The following is a 25422-nucleotide window of genomic DNA, read 5'->3' as shown; positions in this document are numbered from 1 at the left end:
TCCCAGCCCTCAGCAGTCCCCACTGTCCTTCCTTCCTCGGCACTCAGTGCTGAGGGCAGGAGAGGGCTCAGAGTCTGGAGCACACAAGGTCCACTCTAGGATGAGCCTTTTCCTTTCAGATCAGCCTCCCCCTCTTAAAACAAACACCAACGGCTAAGGGAGGTTAGCTTGATTGGGGGATTGGGGACATTTATACTGGGGAGATAGAGGCTGGAAACTGGTTATCAGTAGGAGCAATGGTTTCTTATCTGGAATAGGTCCCTTGGGGAGGCATGACGTAGAGAAGGAGCAATGCCTTGGGAACTCAGTGGACTGGTGTTTGAATCCCGGCCTCACCACTGTAGCCAGGTCACCACCCTGAGCCTCAGGCTCTTCGTTTGGCAAACGGGGTTGATAGCTTACTTCACAGGGTTGGTGTGAGGATCACACACCAGAGGGTATGGAGTGGGCCAAAGGGTGTAGAGCATCTAGCACATCCGGCCACACTGGGGATGCTCAACAAATAGTAGCTACTGTCATCAGTATCGCCACCATCGTTGTTACTGTCGTCACCACCACTAATGTCATCACCGTCTCCATCACGACTGCTACCATCATTGCCTTCAGTATCACCTCTGTCATCACCACCACCGTCAGCTTCTTCATCATTATCTAGCATACAGAGCCCAATGAGAACACTTAGAAGATTGTCTCATGCCTAGATCTCTGAATCTAAGTGGAATACACCTATCCTCTCTTGTGTACTGCAGTGTGACCTGGGCTTCCGCCTCTTCAAGAAGGCTCTTTCACCTTTGGCCTCTTCCAACTGGTAGAAAGTTCTTCCTTGTAGAGAGAGGTCTTCTCAGTTGCTGGCTTCTTAGCACTTACTCTGGGAGCAAGCCAGAGCCTACAGTATCTTAAAATTACCCTGTACTTAATTCTATTACTAAGAATAAAATATTCTGGCTCCATTAGGGAGAAAAGTCGTCTGGTAGATAATTATGTCATCTGTGCGTGTCACCAAATCATCTTGTTATGACTTTAGCTCTTGATGCTATAAATACCTCAGTAGGTGACTAGAGATCCGAGCACACGCGGAGAGGGAGGTAGCCCGGGGAGAGGCCTGGGGGTCAGCCCCACCTCTGTCGTTCACTAGCCGCATGATCCTGGGCAGGTTACTTCTTTGGGCCTCAGGGGTTTTTTTGGATTGATTTTGGTTTTGGTTTGTTTTTCCTGAAAAATGGGGCTAACAATACCTGCCTTGTGGAGGCAGCGTGAGGACTGGAGATATGTAGCATCGTTTGTGGGACGAATATACATCCAGTAAGTGTTCGTTGCTTTTGGAGCCTGAAGGAATGGGAGGGATGAAGCGCACCCTTCCCAGCACGTGCCGGGGAGAGCACGATGCCGTCAGGCCACGTTTGGGGGTGTGGGGGGCAGCTCTCTGGTCCTGAATCCTGCCGTCTTCCAGCTGGGCGCCGCTCACAGCAGGCGTCCTGCACACAGTTGTGTGAACACGGACCCAGGCTTAAACTGTGGAAGTTTGTTTAGAACTGGCATTGTCCACGTCTGTGCAGTTGTTGGGGGTTTGGCAGTGCCCTGTGGTGCGCTGTGGAGCAGAAGTGTGTTGGGAGAGAGCTGCTGACTCCCGTGGAGGCGGGGCTGCCGGGACTGCACGTCCTGCTTCCCACCGCTGCCTTTGATGCCTGGGCCAGCGTGCCGGGCAGCGCCCTCTCCACCCGTCCCCCTATCTTGGTTGGTCAGGTGGGTGGTCAGAGGGTGCCAGGCCAGTCCAAGAACAACGCGGGGGCCTCTGCCGAGGTCGGTGTGCCGGTGTCTCCTGAGACGACACTGTTTTCTTCTAGGATGACAACATGGGAACTTCCAGTAATCAGGGCTGGATTCCTCGCTCCCAGTTTTGAGGATGAAGAGATGCCAAAGGTGTTAGCTGGCACCCATAATTCTCAGGGCTTGAAGGGACCTTCATCTAATCCCGTCCTTGCGCGTCTGGGGAAACTGAGGCCCAGAGAGGCGAGGCCCTTTGCCCAGGGTCACACAGTGAGTCAGTTGGCGACAGGGCGGCGACTAGCCCCTGGCCCTCTAGCACTCTGTCGCCTGCCCTCCCTGCTTGGCACCTTCCCCAGCAGGCCTGCAGCTGTTCCTGCAAGTTGGCAGGACGGGGCTCTCCTCTCCCACTGGTTTCCTCCTGCTGCCCTGGCCCACACCCTGCGCCTCCAAGTGCCTCTCCTGTGGCAGGCACTTCCCACCGGCCTCCGGTGGCATTCCTCAAGGGCTGGGATGCTGCCCTCTCTTCCCAGGGCAGCTGCCCACGATCGCTAACCTCGGCCAGGCTCTCAGTGGCAAGAGGAGCCCTGAGCAGGCAGGGCGGGCACCCAAGCTCTGGCGGTGTGACTTTCAGCTCTGGGACCTCGGGCAGTACTGAGCCTCTCTACGCCTGCTTGCTCCTCTGCACAGTGAGGATGAGAGGAGCACTTCCGGGCTCGCTGCTGCTTGGGGTGCAGTCGAGGGCTCTGCCGCCGCTGTTTCAGTGGGTTCTCTTTTCCAAAGCCTCGTGACAATTATCCTTGAGGTCTCGCGGTCGTGCTGCCAGGTGAGCTGGCCAGAGACCATTATTGCCATTTCACAGATGGGGAGATGGAGGTGTTGAGGGCGGATGGAGATGGTTGATGACTCTACAGCAGGTGGTGTGGAGCCCAGCCAGGACCCAGCAGGCTGGTGCTCATCTACCCTCCCCCTGGTACCCACTCCCCCAGGCTTTCCTCTCCATGGACAGTGTGGGCTCGTGGGTGCTGGGCACGCTGGTCTGTGGGCAGCCGTGCCCATCCATCCCTCTCACACGCGGGGGTTTCCTGCAAACGTTTCCAGAGCCTTCAGTATCTGCTTTCCAGAAGCCTCAATGCCCCCGGCCACCCCAGAGAGAGGGCCTTCCCAAGGAGGGGGAGTGCGCCATTTTGCCCTGCAGAGGCAAGTGGATTTCAGCATCTGAGGGAAAACCGACAAGGCAGGAGTCCGGGGGGTGGCAGCCGGCTCACAGGCACGTCCCGTGCATTTCCTGTTGATGCTCTCTCACCCACACCCACTTCCTCTCCATCCCTCGCCCCACCCTGATGCCCTGCTGGCAAGTAGCTGAGTGCAGCTACCAATGCGCTCGGTGTTGGCCTCCCTGGCAGTCCGGGTGCTGCAGGGAACCTTGACCCCAGTACGGTCCCATCAGAGTTCAAAAGCTCTTGCTCTGCATCTCTCGGGAGGCGCAGCCGGGTGCCGGGGCTCTGCCACACCCCAGCTGGGACACTGGGCACATACCCTCGGCCCACGACAGTGTGTGGGGACACGCTCATCCTCTCACAGCCGGCTCGGGAGTCAGGACCCAGCACCTGGTGGGCCCTCAGCAGGCTGCCTTCCCTTCCTTCTCTCGCCTGTCCATCCGAAGGGCACCCCGTGAATCAGGGGCCTCGAGACGGACAAATCAGCATCCAGCTCGAGGCCCTGAGCACTGGGTTGTCGCGGTGCGGGTCTGGGAGTAGGAGAAACGGCCGAGGCCTGGGGGCCTGGACAGCTGCTTGGAGGGGGACCTGCAGTGGCTTTCTGCCAGCCATTCATTCCCGTCACCGGGGCTCAGATTCCCCATTTCTAATAGTAAAGTCGAGTCTCTTAGGGAAGTGTACGTTAAATGAAATGGTATCCCAGCCAAGTGCTCAGCAAACGCTGGCCCGAGACCTGGCCCCGAGCCCCCTTCAGCAGCCTCAGCCCTTCCCGACTGGACTCCTCAGAGGCCGGGCTGGTCTCCTCCTGCTCTGGGCCCCCAGGTGGGGCTCGGTGCCTGCCAGATGGGCCGTGTCGCCCTGTCATGGCCCCTGGGGCTGATTCCAAGGGTTCCTGGGCACCTTGCATTCCGTGGATGGGGCCTCCCTTTAGACCCAGAGAGCACGGCGTCTGTGCTTTCACACTTTGGCTCTTCGCTTGTCACAGGCCCTCCTCCTGCAGTGGGGAAAAGACGCCCGCAGATCTCCCCAAACCCCTGGGCGTCCACCGTGCCTGCTTCCGCCTTCTGTAAGCATATGAGTCACCCCAGTATTGCAGGCTGACGACTCAGAAGGAAGGGAAGTCGGAGTTCACGTGAGGGCGGTGGGTGCAGACTGGTCTCGCTGTAGCAGGAGGAGACTTGCGGAAATGAGCCATAGAGAGGGACTAACCATCGCCACCTGGGCTGGAGGGAAGGGATGTTGAGTCACCATAAACCCCTGCGTCCATGGCGAACCCAACCTTATGCCTTCAGCCCTTGGCCTAAGGTCCCAAAGGCAGGCCCAGGGCTGGGAGGAAAAGAACCGAGGAAGGACATGGAGTTGGTGGCATGACGGTGGGAGAGCCCCGCTTTGGGGTAGCCAGTCAGAAAGGTTCCGTTCGTTCCAGGATTTCTTCTCCGCTTGGCTGGAGAGTTGCGTGTTTTTCCTCCCCTGTCCTGTCAGGCACTGGAGACCTGGGGAAGATGTTTGAACCTGTTGCAGGGCCATTGTCAGCACTGAAGCCGCAGTGGGAACACTCTCTAAGGCACTGAGCAAATGCCTAAGAGAAGGAAAACCGAGCTTCCAGAACAGGGAGAAACGATGTGCTGTTGAGACAGGGCAGTTTCTCAGCTCTGGCTGCATTACATCTGGGACTGGAGGGAGAGGAGCTGCCCTGCACTGGAGGATCCCTGCCTCTACCCACAGCTGCCCAAAGTTTCCCCTCCCCCAGGTCATGACAGTCACCTAGAGGCGACACTGTATAGGTGAGGCTACAGACTGGAGTGAAAGAAAGATCTTGACCTCCCTGGTGGCTGCCGCCCCTGGGGCCCTGTTACATGTCTGGCCTCGGACAGGAAATCTTATTCTTCGGAACTGGGCAGTGGCAAAGGAGAGGTGCCTTCTCAGTGCCTACTCAGCTCAAGTGCCACGCAGGCTGGGTAGGTCTGGGTGGCGGGACATCCTGTTACCTGAAGACACAGGCAGCGCGGGGCCTGCGCCCCTGAGACGGGTTTGTTAGTTTTGTTCTCCCCATTCCCGGGGAGAGACCCCAGGAGCTACGCAGGATGGTGACACTGGCTGATGGCTTCTTGGCCCACTGCTCCTGCTGTCTCCCGGGCAGTGCCAGGGTCTCTCCTGATCCCCTCCAGGGAGGCCAGGCAAACAGGCATTTTGCCAGACAGCCGCCAGCAGTGTGCGCCACTGCTTTTCATCAGAAAAGGCGCCTGAGTCCCCTGCCAAAGCCCAGAGCCATCTCCCCCATTAATCAGTATTTCAGGGTTCTCGGGAAGATCTTAGCAACTGCCTGGCACGAGCCCGACTTGATTTACCATCACCTGTCGGCCCTCAGAGCTGGCCCCGTCCTCTGCCCCTCCTGGGAGCGAGACTGGAGAGCACACTGCCACACCAGGGCCAGCCCTGGCCTCAGAGCCTGTCTCAGGAGCTAAGACTGCATCTCTCAGCAGGGCCTGAGGGGGCACTGGCTTGGAATTAGTGTTATTTTTATTATAATTCTCAGTGCTCAATTTCTTTTAAACTTGAAAGAGAAAAAGGAAGCTGGACCAGAGTCCCAGATATTCCCTTGAGGGAGACGTTGAGCGCTGGAGAGGTGAGGCCACAGAGCCACATTGCGCGGAGGTGTCCAGGGAGCCCTGGGCTGGCCGTCTCTTTCTGCACGGCGGGCTCGGCCCAGCTCCTTGCAGGGCCACAGCGCGCCCTGGGGCTCCCCTGGTGAGACCCAAGCCTGGTCCTTGTTCTGCTGCCGCCCCTGAGGCAGGGGACCACTGCTGGGGTCCTTGCCTCGCAGGGCTGGCCGCTTCTCCCACCCACGCGGCTCCTTTTCCTCTCATTCGAGGAAGAAAGTGAGGGGCAGGCCCCATGGGTTCCGGGTACAGCGGGAGCCACCTTCACCCCATTCAGGGGCAGATGCTCCGGGCTGTGTCGGATCCCACGGCAGAGGGGCCGCACACACCATCCCCTCTGTCTCCCGGCCTCCCGACCAGGGGAGGCTCTGGCTGGAAAGGCCGGCCCAGGCTACCTTCCTCTGCGTCCCTCCCCCTTTCCCATCACGGCCGCCTGCCCTCTCAGGTCAAATTCTTGGGCCTCTCGGAGCTCTCCAGATGTCCCCTCCCACCGCCATCTGGGAAACCGGCATCCACAGCTTCTCTGAGCAGCCCAGGGAGGTCGCCTCTGGCCTCCCTCTGCGGCAGCAACCTTTGAGCGGTGCCTTTCTGAGACGTTCTTGGGGGTGGACCTCGTTCAGTAGCTCACATACCCGGGTAATTTGGAGAAGGGCTGCTGAATGCTGCGTAGGTCAGCTGGAATTAACGTGCACTTTGTTCAAAGAACAGAGTTGCCACCCACATCTTCATCCACTGCTGGGCTAGGAGCTGTCCTGGAATTCTAAAGGGCACTGGAGGTGGGGGGTGGGCGGGGGGCACGGAGGACCCTCTGTCCCATTTCTGGGGGTTCTGACTTGCCCCCATGGAGCCAAAGCTCCTGGGTTTGCTGGCAGAGCTTCTGAGGGGTGGTGGCCACTTGGTAGTGCTGTGGTTAGTGGTCGCAGTGCTGGCTGTCCCTGGGTGAGGCTGTGTGTATGCCATGCACTGTGCTAGCCCAGCAACTCTGCAAGGGCACTTTCATTGTCACCGCTTTCCAGTTGAAACAGGCCCAGAGGGGCAGAGTGGCTGAGCCTTGGATAAACAGCTAGAAAGTGGCGAGGCCTGGGCCCCATCTTCCGTAGACTACGACTGTCTCCATAGTCAGTGACCCCTGGCTGGCCAGCTTGCTGTCCGCTGGGCGTCCTGGGAGCAGGCATGGGATGGTGAATTTATCCCAGAGTCACGTCAGCCCTGTAGCAGGGCTGTGAAAGCTGCAGACCGGCCCAGTCCCACCCACACCAGGTTTGCCCTGTCTTCCTGAGTAGGTTTGGGAGCCTCTGGCACACGCAGGGAATGCTGGAATGTTCCAGAGACCCCAGGGGCCAGGCTCTTCTGGGGACTGATGCCGGAGTGGGCCCTTTCCTTCCAGAGGCCCTCTGCCTCTGAGGATGGGGTGACGGTCTGAAGGGGACCCATCCTCCCAAGACTGCTAGCCGTCCCCGGAAGAGTCCAGCATTCACAGTCAGGCCTTGTCTTCTGAGGCCTCCGTCTTCACTCCTCCCCAGGAGCAGCAGCCTGGGAGGGACTGTGCTTTTAATTAGCCTAGTTTGGGAATGGAAGCTCTAAAGCCCTGGGAGGTGAATGCCCCTGCCTTGCTTTTGGAATCTGCTGCCAGTGGACACAATGTAGCTGTAAGAATGAAAACGAGGAAGAGAAAGGCCCATCGGCTTGGGTTTTTAATTGGCACCATCCTCCCGGCCCTGCGCCCGCCCGCCAGCCCTCCCGGGGCTCTGTTTGGGCGGCCAGGCCCGGGCTTCAAGTGATGGAGCCTTTCACAGCTTCAGACTGATTTAAGTGGCCCTGTATGGGTTCCCGCAGCCCTCGCTGAAAGAGCACGGCACCATCGCCAGGCTGATAAACCCTGGGAAATTGATCAGCCACCTGCGAGTGGTGAATAGCAGTAACCACTGGAAGCCCTGCAGAGCGCCTGGGCCTCCCATGGCCTCCCATGGCTCCGGGGTCCTACGGGAGAGAAAGGATATTTCTAAAGCTGCAATTAATTTTTTCCCCCAATCGGTTGGAAGTTGCTCTCTTGTTTTCAGCTGGGTGAGTGGGGTGCTTAGTTCTGTGCGTCTCCGTTAACCTGAGCCCTCCGACCATTGATGTCTCTCCCTTGAGAGACAGAGTGCGGCTTTCTTTCTCATTGGCCAGTGGAGGAACGGACTTTTTTGTTTGTGTGTGTGTGTGTGTGTCTCTCTCTCTCTCTTTCTCTAAGATCAGTGAGAAAAAAGCATATGTGAGTGATTCTGCCTCGACAGGTCCCACAATACCTTCAGGAATGTCAATTTTTCTTGCTTTCATGAAAACACCATGAGGTCTCACTTAGAGGGGACAATGGCGGAGATGAAAGAGGGAGACAGCGCGAGGGAAAGCGGGAAGTAGAAAAGCAGTTCCGCCGACTGCCCGAGAGCTTTGTGCCGCACCTTAAGGGAGTTTTGTTCTGGGTTCTCCGATCCTGCCAGAACAATTTGGGGGAAAATTCGTAGCTCATACTAGTTTTGGAGTGAGAACCCATTTTAAGTGCAGAGGAGAGAGAAGGCCGCCCTCCTCCCAGGTTTCTGTGAGTGTGTGTATGTGTGGGTGGGTGTGTTTGGGGGGGCTGCTGACCCACAGGGCCTCAGGGCCCTTGTTCCCTCTGGGGACTTTGTGACCACAGGGCGTCAGCCTGGCTACTGTCGCGCTGCGGGGGACGCCTGCAAGCCTGCTGGGCTGCCAGGGTGGGGCCACTACCCCAGGCCGGTTCTCCTGCAGAGAGGACGTGCCAGGCTTGAGAAGGTGGCATCTGGGGCTGTCTGGGCTCTGCCAGGCAGCCCTTCTGTCGCGGCAGAATCACTCTGCCTGTCCACCACCCCCCCCGCCCCGCCCCTTGAAGCTGGCCTCCTTTGGCCACAATAGCCAGGAGAGGCATTGGCACGAGAGGGGGACCCGTCACTGTGGATTTGTCCACAAGTGTGGCTCCGGCTTTCATCGCCTCTCATCTGGAGTCCCAGCCTCGTTAAGATCCCCTGACCTGCTTGCGCGGCCGATTGCTAACAAGCCCAGGCAGCGTCAGTGTCCTCGAGGTGGACAGAAGAAGGACTGCTCTCTGCCCTGAGCCCGCTCGGAGCAACCCCTGGCTGCAGCTGCAGTGACCCGCCAGGAGGGCCTCCACGCCTCATTTTCCCTCCAGGTTTGCAGGGCAGTGTGTGTGTACGTGAGCACGTTGCACACACGTGTGCATGCCTGTGTGCCTGTGCCATTTTGTGCAGAGCGTGGCCTGAGGTTCCCACTCTCGCTCGGTGACCTTGGCAGGCTCCTCGGGCCTCAGTTTCCTCATCTGTACGGTAGGAGCCCTGACACTTGCCTCCTAGGGGTTCTGGAGGAACCTGCACATGGTAGGCGCCCAGGTCAGGGGAGTATGTTATCAGCTCTCTTTTTCATAATAAGACCTGCCTATCTGCTTGGAAGACAGAGGGTAGAGACGGGGCCCTCTTCCGGTGGTCCGAGGGGCAGTGACCCAGCCTGCCGGGGGTGGGCCGGCTCTGGGGCTGCTTTTCTCCTAAGGGCCTGGTGGTGGCTCCCATGGGGATTTTAGAACCTTCTCTCCCGAGGCTCCCCTTTCTGAGTGGACCCGGGCTTCAGCTGTTGACACACAGAGTCTGGCGGCTCCTTTTTGTGGTAGCCACTTGCAGATGGAAAGTGAAGGACTTCCTCGTGGGTTCTATGCGTTTCCCAAATCATCAGACACTTTTACGAGAGAGAAGTAGGCTCATTCCCTGGCTTGGGCTCAGCCAGTGATGGTCTGAAGCTAGAGGCTGGGGCCCAGGCCCGGAAGCTGGTCTCCTGGCGGTGGGCACCTCATTTGCCATCTCGGCACCATCACAGCTCGCCTCACCCGTCTGGACGAGGACGGCCACGAAGGGGTCGGAGTCAGATCGACCACGCGATCGTCGGACGTTGTCGGAACAGCAGCACCTTGAAGTGATTGCAAGATGGCGGAGCTGTGTGTGTCTGTGGGTGCGGTGTGCACGCACACACACGTGAACTAATTTACATCTAAGGGGAAGAAGGGAGCAAGGGCTGAGCTGGGACCCTTGGGAAGATGCCAGGTTCTATGTGCACCCAGGCGCTGTCACTGGGCCCTGGCTGGTTTCTCTCGTGGGTCTGCCTCCTTGGCACTTTCAGCATTTCCCCTGACACGTCATCACGGGGGTGACTCCAGGCAGCAGTTATACACTTGTGGCCTTTGCCCCTTTCTCCCATCTGGCTGAGGGCCTGGCCCGTGTGGGGCCAGGCTGGGCACACCCTCCCTCTGGCCCCTGGCGGGGCTGCTGCCTTGCTGGCGTGTGCACCGGGGAGGCCGCATCCTTTCCCGCTGCCTCTCCTTCCGGCACTCGGGCCCTTGGTCTCAGGGTCAGACTGCCGGGGTTCATATCCTCCCCACTTACTCCCTGTGTGGCCTTGGCAAGTTCCTGAGCCTCCAGTGACAGGAGTGCCCCCGTTCCCATTCGGGGGTGTCGTGTGGGTTCAGTGGGATAACCCCGGGAAGCTCAGGGAACATGCTTAGTAGATGTTAGTTCTACTACCATCAGAGGCTCCACGGCTGCTAGGACATGAGTACCCCCAGAAATGCCTTGACTTCGTTCCTGGGACAAGGCAGGATTCCAGGGGATGACAGGTGGAATTTACGGTAGCGCAACCTTGTGGGTCGGTTTTCTCTTTATGTGAAGAAATGTCTGGATGGAAGAATGCTTTAGGGCTTCTCTGGGCCCTGCACATTCCTCGGGGCCATCTTGGAGCCCTTGCTGTCATAAGGGCCTTTGGCTTTTGTAGTTGGGAATTCTCACCAAGTAGTAGGCAAGCCTTGCTGGGGTACTTGGGGGTAGAAATTAGGTTGGGTTTCCACCCCGGATTCAGGCGTTTCTGACAGCCATGAGGTGCAGAGTGACGGGTAAGGGCACAGACAGAGCCGGGGTTGAGCCTGGCCCACCCCCGGCCCCGTGGGACTCTGCCCAGTTACCTGGGTCTCTTTGCCTGTACGCAGAGGTGCTGGCAGAGCCCGCCTCTCAGGATTAGATGACGAGATAATGGAGCTAGAGTCTCCCCCAGCTTGGCCCCGGGCATCCACCTCAGGTGTAGTCACTTGGCAGGTGACTGCGAGGGCTTCTAGACGCTTCAGGGTGCCAGTGCTGTATTTGCACGTCCTGTCAAGCACTTAAACAGTAACGAACAAAAGGGAAAAAATAAGCCTGTCGGGAAATTCGGTTATGTTGAGGTGTGTCCCTGGGAAAGTCAAAGAAACAGGGACCCACCCTGGCCAGCCCTTCCGGAGCCTGCGGTCAGGCCTCCAAGTGGGAAGTGCATTCTGTCAGCACACTGAGGCCCTGAGCTGGGTCTTCCACGAGGTAGGCATCGTGATTCCATCACGCCTCTAAGTGGCAATGGCTTATCCAGACTCACTCAGAGCAGCACACACTCCGCTCCTGTGTCTGTCTGGTGGCACAGGGCGTGATGCTCCGGGCCACACCTGTGCCGCTCAGGACGTGCCCTGCACAGCCTCTTTGGCATCTCCCGTGCGCTTTGTGAAAATGTCTCCCAGGGATTTCCCTGGCGGTCCAGTGGCTAAGACTCCGCGCTCCCAATGCAGGGGGCCTGGGTTCGATCCCTGGTCCGGGAACTAGATCGAGCATGCCGCAACTAAGAGCCTGCATGCCGCAACTAAGACCAGGTAAAGACGAATAAATAAATATATTTTTTAAAAAGTCTCCTGGGGGCTTCCCTGGTGGTGCAGTGGTTGAGAGTCCGCCTGCTGATGCAGGGGACGCGGGTTCGTGCCCCGGTCTGGGAGGATCCCACGTGCCGCGGAGCGGCTGAGCCCATGAGCCATGGCCGCTGAGCCTGCGCGTCCGGAGCCTGTGCTCCGCGACGGGAGAGGCCACAACAGTGAGAGGCCCACGTACTGCAAAAAAAAAAAAAGTCTCCTGGCTGCCTGCTCCTGGCCTGGAATCTGGATCTCCTGCTGGGGTGGGCTTGTCCTGGTCCTGGTGGAGAATGCCGAGCCTGCTCCCCCTACCCCTCAGCCCAAGAGCCCCTGCACTAGGGGTTCCCTGACAGGGTTTCCCTGGGCAGCAGAGACTGAGGAGTCTTGGGCTGGTGGCCACAAGCATCCAGAGAACTTCGCAAGCACCACGCAAGCTCCCAGGTCTTTGCAACCTCCCTGGCTCCCATGGTTGTCCCCTGTCGTCCCTCACTGCAGCTTGGAGGAACCGAGCTCCAAGGGGGATGAGACCTCAGGTCACCCCTGGGGCTCTGGACAGAGCTGGGACTCCATCCAGGGATCCTGGGCCTCTGCTAGGCCCTGCCCTGCTGCAGTGACGGATTTGGCTGGAGAGACGTGACTTAGACGGGTGAGAGGACAGGCCATCCCAGGAAAAGTGCCTGCTGGGCAAGAGTCCGGGGTGAGCCCCCCACCCTGTCCTGTAACTGAGTGTCCGGGCTGCCCCAGGCGAGATCGAGCCTCAGGAGAGGCAGTCCTCTAATGGGGCCTCTGGGGCTCAGGACCACCAGAGCCCCACATGGTGTCCCTGCCACTCAGCCCTGGTTCTGCAGGAGGGACAGCCGAGCCCACAGAGGTGGAATGTGCCCAGGAATGTCCTGCCACACCCTCTGCCAGCGGGCACGTCCGTGGCCACCTGCCCTGCCCAGGCACGCTGGGACACGCTGGCGGGGTCCAGCCGCCCCTCCTCGCCCCCGCAGAACTCTGGTGTCCAGGACAGGCCAGTGCGACCTCTGTTTTCCCCAGCACGCCTGGGATTTCTGCTCTCACGGGTCACTTCCGCTTGGGACAGCTGTGGGTGAAGGGCTCTCCCTCTGTGTCTTCTGCCTGAGCCCCTCGGGGCAGGGCCGGCCCTCCTCCTTCGTCTTGGTACAGCTGGACACTGTAATGTGGTGTGGAGATCCCACTGAGCTGGGCCCTGTTATGATCTCATTTCAGCCCCGTTACAGCCCCACAAGGGCAGTTTTATTTCTCCATTTTACAGATGGGGAAAGAGAAACTCAGGTTGCACAAGGAGGCCGAGGGAACACGTAGTGGCAGACGCAGGATTCCACCCCAAATGGATCACCATTTTCAACCCTTCATTCAGCCACCCAACCCCGTTCCTCCAGGCATCAGAGGTGCGGCCAGCAGACTTCTTCCCTGGCCAAGCCCTCCAGAACCCTGCCAGCCAGCCTGTGCAGCAGGGAGGCTCCAGGAGGGCTTTGTAGGGGCGGGGAGTGGTTTTAGCTGGGCTGTGAGGGGAGAGAGGCTTATCGAGGGGGTGATAATCCTGGCTGAGGGAGGGCACCCCCAGGAGAGCTTAGTGCGTCCAGGGAGCCTGAGTGGGCAGGGAGGGCGCAGGCAGGGCAGGGCAGGGACAGCCAGGCTCATGCAGGACTAACAACTCCCTCGTTGTATACGTGGACCCAGGACTTTCCTAGGACACACCAAGTACGTGACAGGCTGGAGCCTGGAGCCAGGTGACCACACCCCCTCAGGGGTGTCCTGGATACCACACTGTCCTTGGGGCTTGCCTGTCGTCTCCCACCTTCTGCTTGAGGCTGCTGCGGGGTCCTTGGGGACCACCCTGTCTCAGGACAGAGGACAGATGGAGGCCGCGAGGGGAGCAGGGTTTGCCTGAGGCCCTGGAGCTGCACCCAGACCCTGTGTTTGATGTCCCAGCGGGGCTCGCTCTCCCACGTGGGCCCAGTGCCTCCCTGGGGGAGCCGTCGCCCTTGGACCCTGACCTTGGACCAAGTCACAGAGCAAGGGAGTGGGGCTTGTGGCTTGTGACGTGGCCAGCTTTGTAGCCCAATGAGGAGCCCCTGTGGATTGGCAGGGGAACCCCCCTTGATGCTGTGGAAGTGAGGGCAGCCAGACATTGTGTACTGGCCCTCTGGGGCCTCGTCCCAGTGGCCCTGCCATATCCCTCTCAGCGGATCTGGACAGACCAGGGTGCCCTGTGGGTGGTCCAGTTGGTGGGGACAGGCCCCCGCGCTTGGGGCCTCCAGCCCATCCCTGTTCCCCGAGCCTGCCCTCCCAGTCTGGCTACGTCCTCAGGCTCCGAGCGCGAGTGCTGTCTGGGACCGGCCAGGGTCCTGGCTCCCAGGAGCTGAGGGGTGCTGGGATTATCCTAAGATGGTTGGTGTAGGCTCTCTTGGCCTTGGGTTTGCCTGGAGTTCAGCCTGATTGTGGCAAGTTCTACTTGGATTTTCCAGCATTTGGCCTTGGGAGACGGCCGAGGTTCCAGACAGCAGACATGGGGATGTCGTGCGTTTCTTTCTCCTCTCCGGCCCTCTGGCCTGGGCCGGTTAGCTGGGAATCAGTGCCAAGTGGCCGTTGGCCGTGAAGCCCACTCCTCCAGTGGCGTTGATGTCAATGTGGACGCAGGAGCCAGTGATGTGGGTTGGATCCCGGCTATGCAGTTGGCCTCTGGGCCCTGCTCGGACACGGTCCTCCCTGAAGTCAGGGGCTGGGGGCCTGGAGGTCCAGAGCTTGGAAGGGGTGGAAGCAAACCAGAGAGGGTGGGAGTGAGGCCAGGGCACCGGGTGGTCCTTTCCAGCGGGAGGGGAGCACTTTGTCCATGAAGAGGGTCAGTCTGTAAGGGGCCTGGGGACTGGGAGATGTAGGGGTTTTCCGTGCTGAGGCCTGTTGGAGCAGAGAAATCAGTCGTGTTTCCACAGTGTTTGCCTGCCTTTCTTTATGATTTATATTTTATCGTTAAGGAGGGGAGAAGAGATCCTCCCCTCCCCACCCCCGCACCAAATAGAAAGGAAATCCAGCTGAATCTGACACTTTGAGCTTATTCTCTGCTTTTCGTGTGTTCACCAGGTGTGGAAATATGCTGACAGGTGGAAGTGGGGACTCTGTGTCCACACGCACCACAACTGCAGACACCTGGCCCACACGCCCGTCCTCAGCACCGAGCCTCTCGCAGACACGCGGGGGCCGTTCCTCCAGACTGTTTCTGACAAACAAGCAGCCACCTTGCCCTGCCTTGGGGCAGGGCCGGGCAGCGGCTCTGAATGACGGGCACCGGCCCATTTGGGCAAGGTGGGTGCGGTCCAAGAGACGGGCCTTGTTTGGGGAAAGCTGGGGTTTTGGGTGCAAAGCAGCCCCGGCCCCGCCTTGGGTCACCCACAAGGCCCGGCAGTGTTCTCCCATGGAGCGAGGACCCCAGGCCAGCCTCCACCAGGCAGGCGGGGAGCCCTGCAAACCTTTAGAACAGTGAGCTGTTTCCCAGGGATTTCCCCCTGCCTGTGTTTATGAGCCCGCCTACCAGCCCCGGGAAAAGGCCCGAACAGCCGACTGCCCACAGGCAGATGTCTGGCACATGTGTGGCCTGTTTGCCGTTCAAGGGTTGGCCCTGCCTGATATTTTCACGTCTTGTGCTCGTGTGTAACTCAGATTTAATTTGGTGATTATTAAATGCAGGAACCTGGTAGAGGGGTTTTTTTTTTTGTCTGCACAGTTTTGCAAAGTGCCATTTTTTGTGTGATGCATAAGCCTTGTTCCTGCCAATAGGAGAAAAGGGAAGTCAAAAAGGACTTTGGTGGAGAAACATTACAATGATTTTAATATGCAGATGGTGTGGGAGGGGGACTTCTTTTTTTGAAAATCTGAGTGACCATTTCAGTAAGAGTTTTTGGCCTGTGAGTCATCCTCTTCATTCCTAACTTAGAGTGTCCTTTCCTTTTAAAATAAACACACACACATATTTTTTGATAGTACATTCACATGTTCAAAAATTAAAACAGTATACAGGGAAAGTGTTGCTCCCATCCCTCCCATCCCCTGTGGCCTCAGGTTAACTCCTTATTTGTTTCCTGTGATCCTTCTAGAAATCCTTTATAAAAATACAAGCAAATAAGAAGGTTCTTCTTTTATTCACCTTTCGTATATGAAAGATAGCATGTTAACGTCTAGTTTTCTGAAACTTGCTGCCTTAAATAACAGACCCTGGAAGTGTTTCTGTGTCAGAGCCGAGCCACTGCCGCCTTTTTTCCAGCACCAGGAGGGTCTGTTGTGTGGACGTGCCCACTTTCATTCCCAGGCCCCGGCTGCGGACTCCCAAGCCCGGGGCAGTCCTCTCAGCTGTGAACTGTGTTGCCTGTGGATCCTTTCAGACTTGCAGGTGTACCCTCTGTGGACACATCCTGCCACTAGGGTGGCGGGTTGCATGCAGGTTGTACGCACTTGTCGTCTTGGAGGATGTTGCCCAGGTGACACTGAGGGGGCCCCACACCACCGACGGGTGCCTCAGGCGGTCCGTTTCCCCACCACCGCCTCGACAGATTCTGGTCAGATGTGGATTTTGCCAACCAGAAGGTGAAGGATGGTTTCTCTGTGTCATCTTAGTTAGCATTTTTCTAGTCAGTTGAGCATCTCATAGTTAAAGGTCATTCGTATGTCCTCTGCTGTATTCATTTGCCCTTAAAAAAAAATTGAGGTGTCACTCTTTTTCTCGATTCTATATTAGATTCGTTTTTGCCTTGCTATGAGTTGCAAATGTTTATTTCTAATTTGTTCTTTGTGTTTTGACTTTGCTTTTGGCGTTCTTCAACAGCTTTGTAATTCACATGCTACATGCAATTCACCCATTGAAAGCAAACAATTTTCGTGGTTTTTAGTATGTTCACGGAACTGTGCAATCATCACCACCGTCAATTCTGGAATATTTTCATCATCCCCCCAAAAAAACCTCATACCCATTGCCAGTCACTATTCACCCTTAGCCACCCCAGCCTCAGGCAGCCACTAATCTACTTTCTGTCTCTCTGGATCTGCCTGTCCTGGGTATTTCATATAAATGGAGTCATACAGTAATGTGGTCTCTCGTTGACTGGCTTCTTTCACTGAGCAGTGTAATGTTTTCAAGGTTCGTCCATGTTGTAGCATGTGTCAGTAACTCCGTTCCTTTTTTTTTTTTTTTAATTTATTTTATATTTTTGGTGGCATTGGGTCTTTGTTGCTGCGCGTGGGCTTTCTTTAGTTGCGGCGAGCGGGGGCTACCCTTCTTTGCAGTACGCCTGCTTCTCACTGCGGTGGCTTCTCTTGTTGCGGAACATGGGCTCTAGGCGTACGGGCCTCAGTAGTTGTGGCACGTGGGCTCAGTAGTTGTGGCTCACGGGCTCTAGAGCTCAGGCTCAGTAGTTGTGGCGCACGGGCCCAGTTGCTCCGCGGCATGTGGGATCTTCCTGGACCAGGAATTGAACCTGTGTCCCCTGCATTGGCAGGAGGATTCTTAACCACTGCGCCACCAGGGAAGTCCCTCCATTCCTTTTAATGGCCGAAAAATAATCCTGCCGTATTTTATTTATCCATTTGCTAATTGGTAGACATTTGGGTTGTTCCCTCTTTTTGGATATTACGAATAATACTGCTGTGAACGTTGATGTGCATGTTTTTGTAGGGGCATGTGTTTCCATTTCTCTTGGGTACATAGGTAGGGGTGGAATTGCTGGGTCCTGTGGTAACTCTGTGTTTAACATTTTGAGAAACTGCCAGTCTGTTCTCCAAACCGACTGCACAATTTTACAATCCCACCAGTGCTTTTAGCGTTTTTTGACGTGTATACATTTTTTATCAAATTTATTAATTCTTTCTTTTATGGCTCTGAATGTTGGATTTTAGAAAGGCTATAAAGGAATTCTCCTATGTTTCCTTCTAGTGTTTTTATGGTTTTATATTGCAGTATTTGGTTTATGTGGAGCTTATCCTGTATGTGGTATGAATAGGGAGCCAACATTTTTTTTTCTTTTTTTTTTGTGGTACGCGGGGCTCTCACTGTTGTGGCCTCTCCCGTTGCGGAGCACAGGCTCTGGACACGCAGGTTCGGCGGCCATGGCTCATGGGCCCAGCCGCTCCACGGCATGTGGGATCTTCCCGGACTGGGGCACGAACCCGTGTCCCCTGCATCGGCGGGTGGACTCTCAACCACTGCGCCACCAGGGAAGCCCTTTTTTTCTTTTTTAAATATGTCTACCCACTGGTCTCTCTACCAGCTATTGAAAATTCCATCTTTTTCTCTATGCTTTGAGATTCCACCTTTATCATATGCTAACCTGAGGCTATTTCAGAACATTCTCTTCTATTTCATTAGTCTCTGTGTGTCCTCATATAGTAGTATACTCCTAATTTTGAGGCTTTGTAGTATGTTTTAGCATCTGGTAAGACTAGTCTGTCCTAATTGTTCTTCGCAGAGGCTTCCTGATTATTCTCACCTGTTTATTTTTCCAATGAAAACTTGAGAATCAGCTTGTCTGGAGATGGGGGAGGGCTGCTGTAGACGTTGTAGATTGGGATTGTGTTAGACTTCTGAATTAACTTGGGGAGAATTCACACCTTTTTGAGGTTGAGTCTTCCTGTCCACAGACAGGATGTCTCTCTCTTTGTTCAAGCCCAGATTTGTGCTCTGTAAGGTTTTCTTCCTATCTCTTTTCTCTAGCTCTTATACTTTTATTCCTAGAGATTTCACCTTTCGTGTTGCTGGCATGTCTTCTGGCTCCTTTGAAAGCAGGTTTTGGTTAAAAAGGACAGTGGGTTTGACCATCTAGGGTATAGATTCTGTTCCCAAAGCCGAGCCCCTGACCCCTTGGCTGTGCAGCGCTGTCCACAGAGAGCCACAGGCCCCCCACCTTAGCCTGAGCACGGCGGGGTGGGCGCAGGGGGGAGGAGGGAGCTCAGGTTAGCCAAGCGCCTCCTTGGCCTCCTACATGGTCCCAATGCAATTAACCCTCCAAACAATTCTGTGGCTTCATTTGGGGCTCATATTAGCCTCATTGTACAAATGAGAAACTGAGGCTGAGAAATTTCAGGACTTCCCAGGGCCCCCAGAGGGCCAGGGTTCCAGCCCAGGCTTGTCCAGCCTCTTCTAGGCCGCTATCCTGCCTGAGGATCGAATGTTCTCCTGAGCTCGACCCGGAAGTCAAGAGGAATGGTTGCACATCAACCAGCTGTGGGATCTGGGGCAAGTCTCTTCCCTTTTCTCGGCCTCCGTCTGCCTATCTGCAGTTAAGGCTGTTAGACTGATTGGCAATTTGCCCGTTTTTCCAAAAAGCATCCCCTTTCTCTGGAAGCCAATATCGGAACAGAGAATGGAGGGCTGGGCTGAGAGGGTCCCAATACTCTGCAATCCTGTCTCCCTGTGCCTTGACAAGGCCCTTGGAGCACCCAGCTCCAGCCAGCTGAACAAAACCCAGGGCCCGCTGTCCCCTCTGGGGCCTTGGAGCCACCTTCAGTGCCCCCAGTCCTGGTGCAGAAGCCGCCCCCAGGGTCCCCATGCGTCCCGGCAGTGCGTTAGCCTTGGTCCCCCCGCCAGCGCCCTGTGTGCTTTGGAAAGGTCCCTCGACCTCTGTCAGGCAGAGAATTCCCTCCACGGCAAGCTGAGAGCGAGGTGTTCTTCCAAGCCCTGTCCTGAGTGTGTGCTGGCCAGGATGCACGCTGCAGAAAGAAAATGTTTGTTTTCTAACTGTGAGCTTGCCGGGAGGCCCCCTGCCATTCATCGGCTTCCGCACCTTCTGTGTCCAGGCAGGCCGTCTGCCACCCGAGGCCTGGTGCAGAAACAGCATTTGCCACAGTGTGGCCTGGGCAGAGGGGGGCTCCAGACCACGGGGTTGGCCACCATTCAGAGCACGTGCCCACAGCGTCCCGGGACCTTAGGGTGCGGACACACAGTCCAGCCCCCGGGGGCTAACCCAGTGGGTCCTTCCTTCCCACCCCACCGGGCTGCAATAGCGCCCTCCGTGAGCTGGCCCCTGAGCCAGGTGGTGGGGTGCGGGGTCGGGGCCGCAGGGCACCAGCAGGGGACACCTGGGCTCAGGCTTGCTTCTGCAGGGGATGACGCTCCTGCAGGGGTCTAGTGGATGAGGAGACGCCTGCCAGGTGACGGGTGCTCAGGAAGCAGTTGTGGCCTCTGCGGCAGTGAGCTGAGGGAAAAGGCCCAGGAAGGCAGGGGCTTCCTAGTAACTGCCAGGCCCATCCTTCCACCCCTCAGATACGTCCTGCCCTCCCCTGGCTGTTTGATTCTAGTACCTGTGATCTGGGAAGAACCTCAAGTGTCCAGTGCCAAGTCTGAGGTGCTCCCTGGGCCCCAGAGGCTCCTCCCTTCAGGCAACTTCATTTTCTGCTTTCAGGCCTCGGCGACCCAGCTTCCCTATCTGGGTTGTAAGTGGCCGGCGTTGCCCTTCTTCCTGAGGTAGGGAAGCAGTCCGGGCTTAAAAGGGCTGCGTCTTGTGGGGTCCAAAGGTAATGAGCATGTCACAGAAACGGGCTGGGCCCGACACAGAGCCGAGCGAGCAGGAAGTGAAGCTGGGCAGGGCCTGAACACGGTGATGGGATGCCGGGGGCGAGGGGCCACCTCCAGCACCTGCCTGACACCCGCCACCAGACCCGCAGCTCCGAGCCGGGGCAGCCCACCACCTGACCCCTTGGGCTCTGGGGCTTCCTATGAGAGACAGTCCAGCCTTCATGGGAAACTCCGATTTACCAAAGATGGATTAAAGATAGGCCCCAAATAAGCCGGTGCCTTTTTCTCTTTCCTGAGATAGTTTAAAAAACAAAACAGAACCGCCACCCCAGGAAACCACACGCCTCACCGCCCTGGTTGTCTCTGTGCCAGCTTCCAGCACAAGCGAGACTTAGAAAATTTCCAGGCCCCTCGCCACTCTCATGGCCTGCTGTTTTCTTGATACTTGGAGAATTCTGCTCTCATGAAAGTGTCTGCTTGGGGGAGGAAGTGCCTCCGCTTAGCCAGGGCCCTAGCCCAGCAGCTTGCAGAGTGGCTGCAAGGCTCCAGAAGCCTGGGCCAGGCGTGGACCCGGTCTGCACGTTCTCCCTGGCTGGTTGGGCTTGTTTATGCCCCTCTTTCTAGAGGGATCTGAGGTGGTTCCCTAAAAATCAGTAACACAGAGAGATCCATGAATTGGATTACAAAGAGGGAGATAGCATTAGGAAGAGGAGAAGCAAATAAGCCAGCCTCGAAGGATGGTGCCAGAAGAGGGGAGCTGGGGGACTCTGTCATACCTCTTGTCCGAGAAGGGGAAGCACACGTGTGCCTTGGGGAGACGTGTTCTGTCCCAGCACGATGTTGAGAGGAAGTTTCACGTGGGCACGACGATGAGGCCCCGGGCTGAGCGAGGAGAGGTCCCCAGCAACCACTGATCCCCAGTAAACGCAAGGCAGGCTGGTCCTGACAGGTGGACTCCGTCTGACGGGATCTGACGGTCAGCCTCTGAGCGGCACCTGGCGTTCCTCTTCTGGAAGGAACAGCAGTACCGATGAGCAGGTGACACAGAGTGCTTTCATCTCCCGTCTTAGGTCGGTTCCTTGGAAGCAGAGCTTCAGCCGGGAATCGGGGCCCAGAGGTTAGGAGGCCCTTGGGAGAAACCTGTAGGAAGCGAGGGAAGCAGACAGGCCAGGGAAGGAGCCCTCAGCCTAACCCAGGGGGGCCCAGCAGTGTGAAGAGCACCTGGGATTTGACCCCCCCAGGCCCGGGTCAGCTCCGGAACCCGTATCAGCCAGTCACTGGCTGTGGGTTGCCCCAGGAGGAAGGGGCAGGGGAGCTGTGCCAGGCGCTGGGGAACAGGCTTCCATGGGTGGGGCCCCAGCAGGCCCGCTTTGCATCCATTTTCTCGTGGGACCCTTGCAATGGCCCAGGGAGGGAGCCAGGCCAGTGACAACTGTTCATTTCCCAAATGAGGCGACTCTTGTCGGTGGAGGAGCCAGTCTTGGGCGAGTTCCTCTGACCCCAGCCCCTGCGTCCCGCGCTCCTCCCCTATGCCACGCGCACCACGCTCCCGGGGCCTTCCCGGTTCAAGGGCAGGATGGGGCCCAGGGAGACGGGAGTGAGGAAAACAGCCTGTCCTCCTGAGGGCAAGACGACCAGGAGAAAGGGGGCTGCCGCTGCCTGCTCTCGGCCACGGCACCCCACAGTCTGCCTTGCCCTTGGCCCCAGGCTGCCTGCCCCGGGCTGGCACTTGGGGAGGGGACGGAGCTCATGGCCCAAGGCTCGGCAGGGTGGCTGTTGGCCGGCGTGCACAGAAGGACGGGGCCGAGTCCGTTAAGTTAATGTGAGGTTCCCGAGGGGGGATTTGGTTTTCAGATTGCAGCTCAAGGCAGAGGTGCCCTCAGCTGGCAAGGGGCTGCGTCCTCGGCCTCTTCACAGTGTGGGCGCTTGGGGCTGGGTGTGGACGGCGGATGTGGACGGGAGCCGGGCCCGGCCCTCGGGGTGCTCTCACTACCCGGGTCTCGTGGGCCTCTGTCTGCAATGAGGGCTGCACAGAGTTCCAGCCGGGCTGAGCCCAGGGTCTGGCCAGGGGCCTGCCACCCAGAAGGAGGGGATGGGAGCAGATATCTGCACAGAAGGGCTGTGCAGAGAAGGGGCCGTTGCTCCCGACTTGGGGAGGCTGGGTGGGTGGGCTGAGACACTGCTGCCTGTACCTGAGGCCTGGCAGTTCTGATGGAAGCAACTTGACTTTCAGGGGCTCCATTCCAAAGTCGCTCCAGACTCTAGGACTGGGGTGCTGAGCAGTGTCTCCAGCCACTAGCCTGAGGCCACATGGATGGTCCTCTCTGAGATTTGTTACCTGGGCAGGCTCGTGCCCAAGTAGGCAGCCCATCCCTGGGCCAAGGCCGGGTCTGGCATAGGGGGGACTGTCTGTCCCAAAGCAGCCATTTCACCCTGGAAAGATGTTCACACAGTGCTTTGAACTTGTTCGAAGCTTTGCAGCTTTGCCCAGACGTTTTTGAGGGCACACAGGCCTCCAGGCCTCCAGCAGGCCTGTGCAGCATTCTTGCATGGGAGCTGGGCTTTGGGGAGCGCGAGCCGCCAGGAGAGGCTGGGCGGGACCCTGCCCCCAGGGCCGCGCCCTGGATGCCAACACAGGATGGGCCCTCCTGGGATGGAGCCTGGGCAGGACACACACACTGCCCCTTTGTGCAGGTCACATTCCTCCCCGGCAGGTGGGGCGTGCCACTGGCTGGGACATTCAGCAGGTTTTCACTGTGGCTGAAACAGCTGAGTTTTAAGTCAACAACGTTTTCAACGTGACACTGGCTTTGTAGCCAAGGAGTAGGTGCCTTTGAGGACTGTCAGAGGGTGGGGTTCAGTGGCATCCTGGGGTTTGCTTGTGACAACATTCACCAACCAAACCTTGCAGCTTCTTGCCCTGCTGCAAAGCAAAAAGGACCCAGTTATTCCAGACATTCAGAACGGCGGTCGCCCGCATGCCCTTGGCCCAGCCCTTATTTGTCAGAGGTTGGAAGGTCTTGTCTGAAGCCATCAGGCCTGTGTGTGGCGGAACCCAGGACTGTAACAGCCTCTCTGACCTCAGCCCTCGCCAGGGCACACTTGAGGCAAAAGCTGCATCTCTTAAAGGTTCCCGCAAACTGGGGTCCCCGGTACCCTGCTGCTGGCTGGCTGCTGTTTAACATGACTAGTGCCCAGACACACGCTGTCACGTTTGCCATGAAGTCAGGCACCCGCCTGCACCTTAGTTAACACATGTTCGTGGGGCTGAGGGCATCAGGGTCTCGGCATCCCCTGTGACCCATTCACAGCACATTGGGTTTACGCTGGGCGCTATTATTTGTAACGGGTCACACTGCCATTCGCGGAAATCCCTTACACACCGCTGCTTCTATAGGCCCGGGCTGAGCCATCCTCCCTCTTTCTTGTCTCTCTACCCAGTTCTCCTTTCGTCCTGGCTCAGGTCTAGGCCAGTCAGGAGAGTGGCTGGGAGGCAGAAGGGGCCCCAGGGACCCTCCCAGCGCAGGCATCTGGGGCCTCTGCCCACACACAGCGTTAGGTTTGTGTTCTGACCTGAGGACACAGAGGCTCTTGGGGGCCGTTTTGCACGAGGACCTGCCTCCGGCCCTCTGCTGTGGCAGCGGAGGGAACGTGCCCTGTGAGGCCTGGGGCCTCAGCGAGCCCCACGTGGCCCAGGAGGGGCACCGCGAGGGTCCCCAGTCTGGCTCCCACCACGACCTGGGCCAGCATCTCAGGTCTGATTGGTGGCCCAGCCCTTCTTTCCTCAATCCCAGAGCCCCCCACTCCGCCAGTACCCCAGCCTCCCTTTCTCAGTTAATCGAAGGATTCCAAGACGAGCAAACCCATCAGAGCGGTTTCCGCCGTGGCGCCAGTGGGGACGGTGAGCGCGCGCACGGCAGGCCCGGACACTTCCCTCTAGAGAGAGCGCCTTTCGTTTTCCGTCTGCCAAGCCTGATGCAGCAGCTTGCTCGCTGTGACAGCCGGTGGTCACCTTTATTTCAAAGTGACATACGGACACTGCCGCCTGTGAAAGGACCGGGGCCCTCAGGACAGGCCTGTGACCTTGGCATTGGCAGACGTGCGGTGCTCCCCACGCCCCCAAGTCCCCAGCGTGTGCAGGGAGGAAGCCAGAGCCCAGACTCCCTCCTGCTGCCTTCGACACACGTCTCTCCTGTCTCGTCCCGAGAAGGCACAGCATTGCTGCTGGTCCTGTTGGGGACCGGTGGGGCTGGGCCGTGGGCACCCTCGTCTGCATAGCTCTCCGTCCCGACTCTGTGCTCAGCCAGGAGAGCCGGTGTGTAGCTGAACCCGTCGGTGCGCAGTGCCGGGCCTGCCCCCTTTTGTGAGTGGGTGGCCCCAAGCACCCTTGGGCCGTGTTCAAGCTCTGCCCGCCACGGGCAGACCCTAGGCTGCCTCCTCCAGGCTGGCCCCTTGCAGAGGCAGAGCCTACGGGTGCGGAGCCCTGGGCAGCCACATTTTCTCACGGGGGCCTCAAAGGGCCCTGTGGGACAGGCAGGTACCATCACTCGCCTCTTACAGGTGAGGCAGCCGAGGCCTAGGGAGGCTGAGGGGTGTCTCCGTGGCCCCCAGCTGTGAGCCCGGCCCCTTCCCCAGCAGGGCTACAGCATCCGTCACCTGAGTGCCTGTCGAGGGCACAGGAGCCCAGGGCTCATGTGGAAACCGGCCCCCTGGGTGGCTGTGATGTGCACCACGTGGACGTCAAGCCAACCCTCCTGGCCCATGTCCCCTCCTATCACGGCGACAGGGTGGCATGGGCACCGTGCCCGCTTTGTGCAGCAGTGCGGCCTGGCGGTGTTTCCGTTTGCGTCAGTAAATCCACTCGTGCCGTGTTCTTCTAATGGCTAAAGAGGCTTCCCTTGTCTGAAAAGTGCTTTATGGAACCCTCATCGCAGGGAATCTGGGCCGTGTTCTTCTAATGGCTAAAGAGGCTTCCCTTGTCTGAAAAGTGCTTTATGGAACCCTCATCGCAGGGAATCTGGGTCACTTCTTTTCAATTTAATAGCGTGACGAGGAACGTTCATGTCACTGAATTTCTGCATGCGTCCGGATTGTTTCCTTCAGATAGAAATTCTAGAAGTGAAATTGCCTGATGAAGGGTTCAGACCGTTTTCAGGAAGGCTGTGTGTGAGGGGCTCTGGGCATGCCCCTGCCCCCCCCGCACCACAGTGCCCCCAGAACTGGGTGTTAGCAAGCTCGTCCTCTTTGCCCATTTGCAGACAAATAACTGCACCTCGCGTTTTCTTTATTAGCATGGTGTTCACCGGCCAGGGGTATTTCTTCATACATTATCCTTGTCCTTGTCCAGGTCGGGGAAGAGGCCGGGACTTGGGTGGTCTTCTGCTGCCCGGCGGGCCCACCAGCAGATAGCCCCAGGGGCCTGGGCCTGGCTGGCTGGGGCGTGCGGGCCTTCGGTTCCAGGAACGTGACCCTGAGTGACGTGTGTGTCTGTCTCCC

The 25422-nt window shown here is 57.8% G+C and overlaps 1 protein-coding gene and 1 long non-coding RNA gene across 3 annotated transcripts in view; one reads left to right on the top strand and one right to left on the bottom strand.

Moving 5' to 3' along the window:
• The window catches only part of FAM53B (family with sequence similarity 53 member B), a 77856-nt gene that overhangs the window by 48198 nt on the left and 4236 nt on the right, over positions 1-25422 (top strand). The gene's annotated exons all lie outside the window — the stretch shown is intronic.
• Positions 17546-25417, bottom strand: LOC116741531. 2 transcript variants are annotated; one of them, XR_004346191.1, is made up of 3 exons: positions 20703-25417; positions 19713-19870; positions 17546-19606 (listed from the first exon to the last, which is right to left on the bottom strand). It is a non-coding gene; the product is annotated as an uncharacterized LOC116741531 (long non-coding RNA). The 2 variants fall into 2 exon arrangements; XR_004346190.1 differs by having other exon boundaries at positions 17546-19121.

This window comes from Phocoena sinus, chromosome 16 (genome assembly GCF_008692025.1).
Source record: "Phocoena sinus isolate mPhoSin1 chromosome 16, mPhoSin1.pri, whole genome shotgun sequence".
Taxonomy (NCBI): domain Eukaryota; kingdom Metazoa; phylum Chordata; class Mammalia; order Artiodactyla; family Phocoenidae; genus Phocoena; species Phocoena sinus.
The sequence above is the reverse complement of the archived record's forward strand: the minus strand, read 5'-3'. Positions and strand labels throughout refer to the sequence as shown.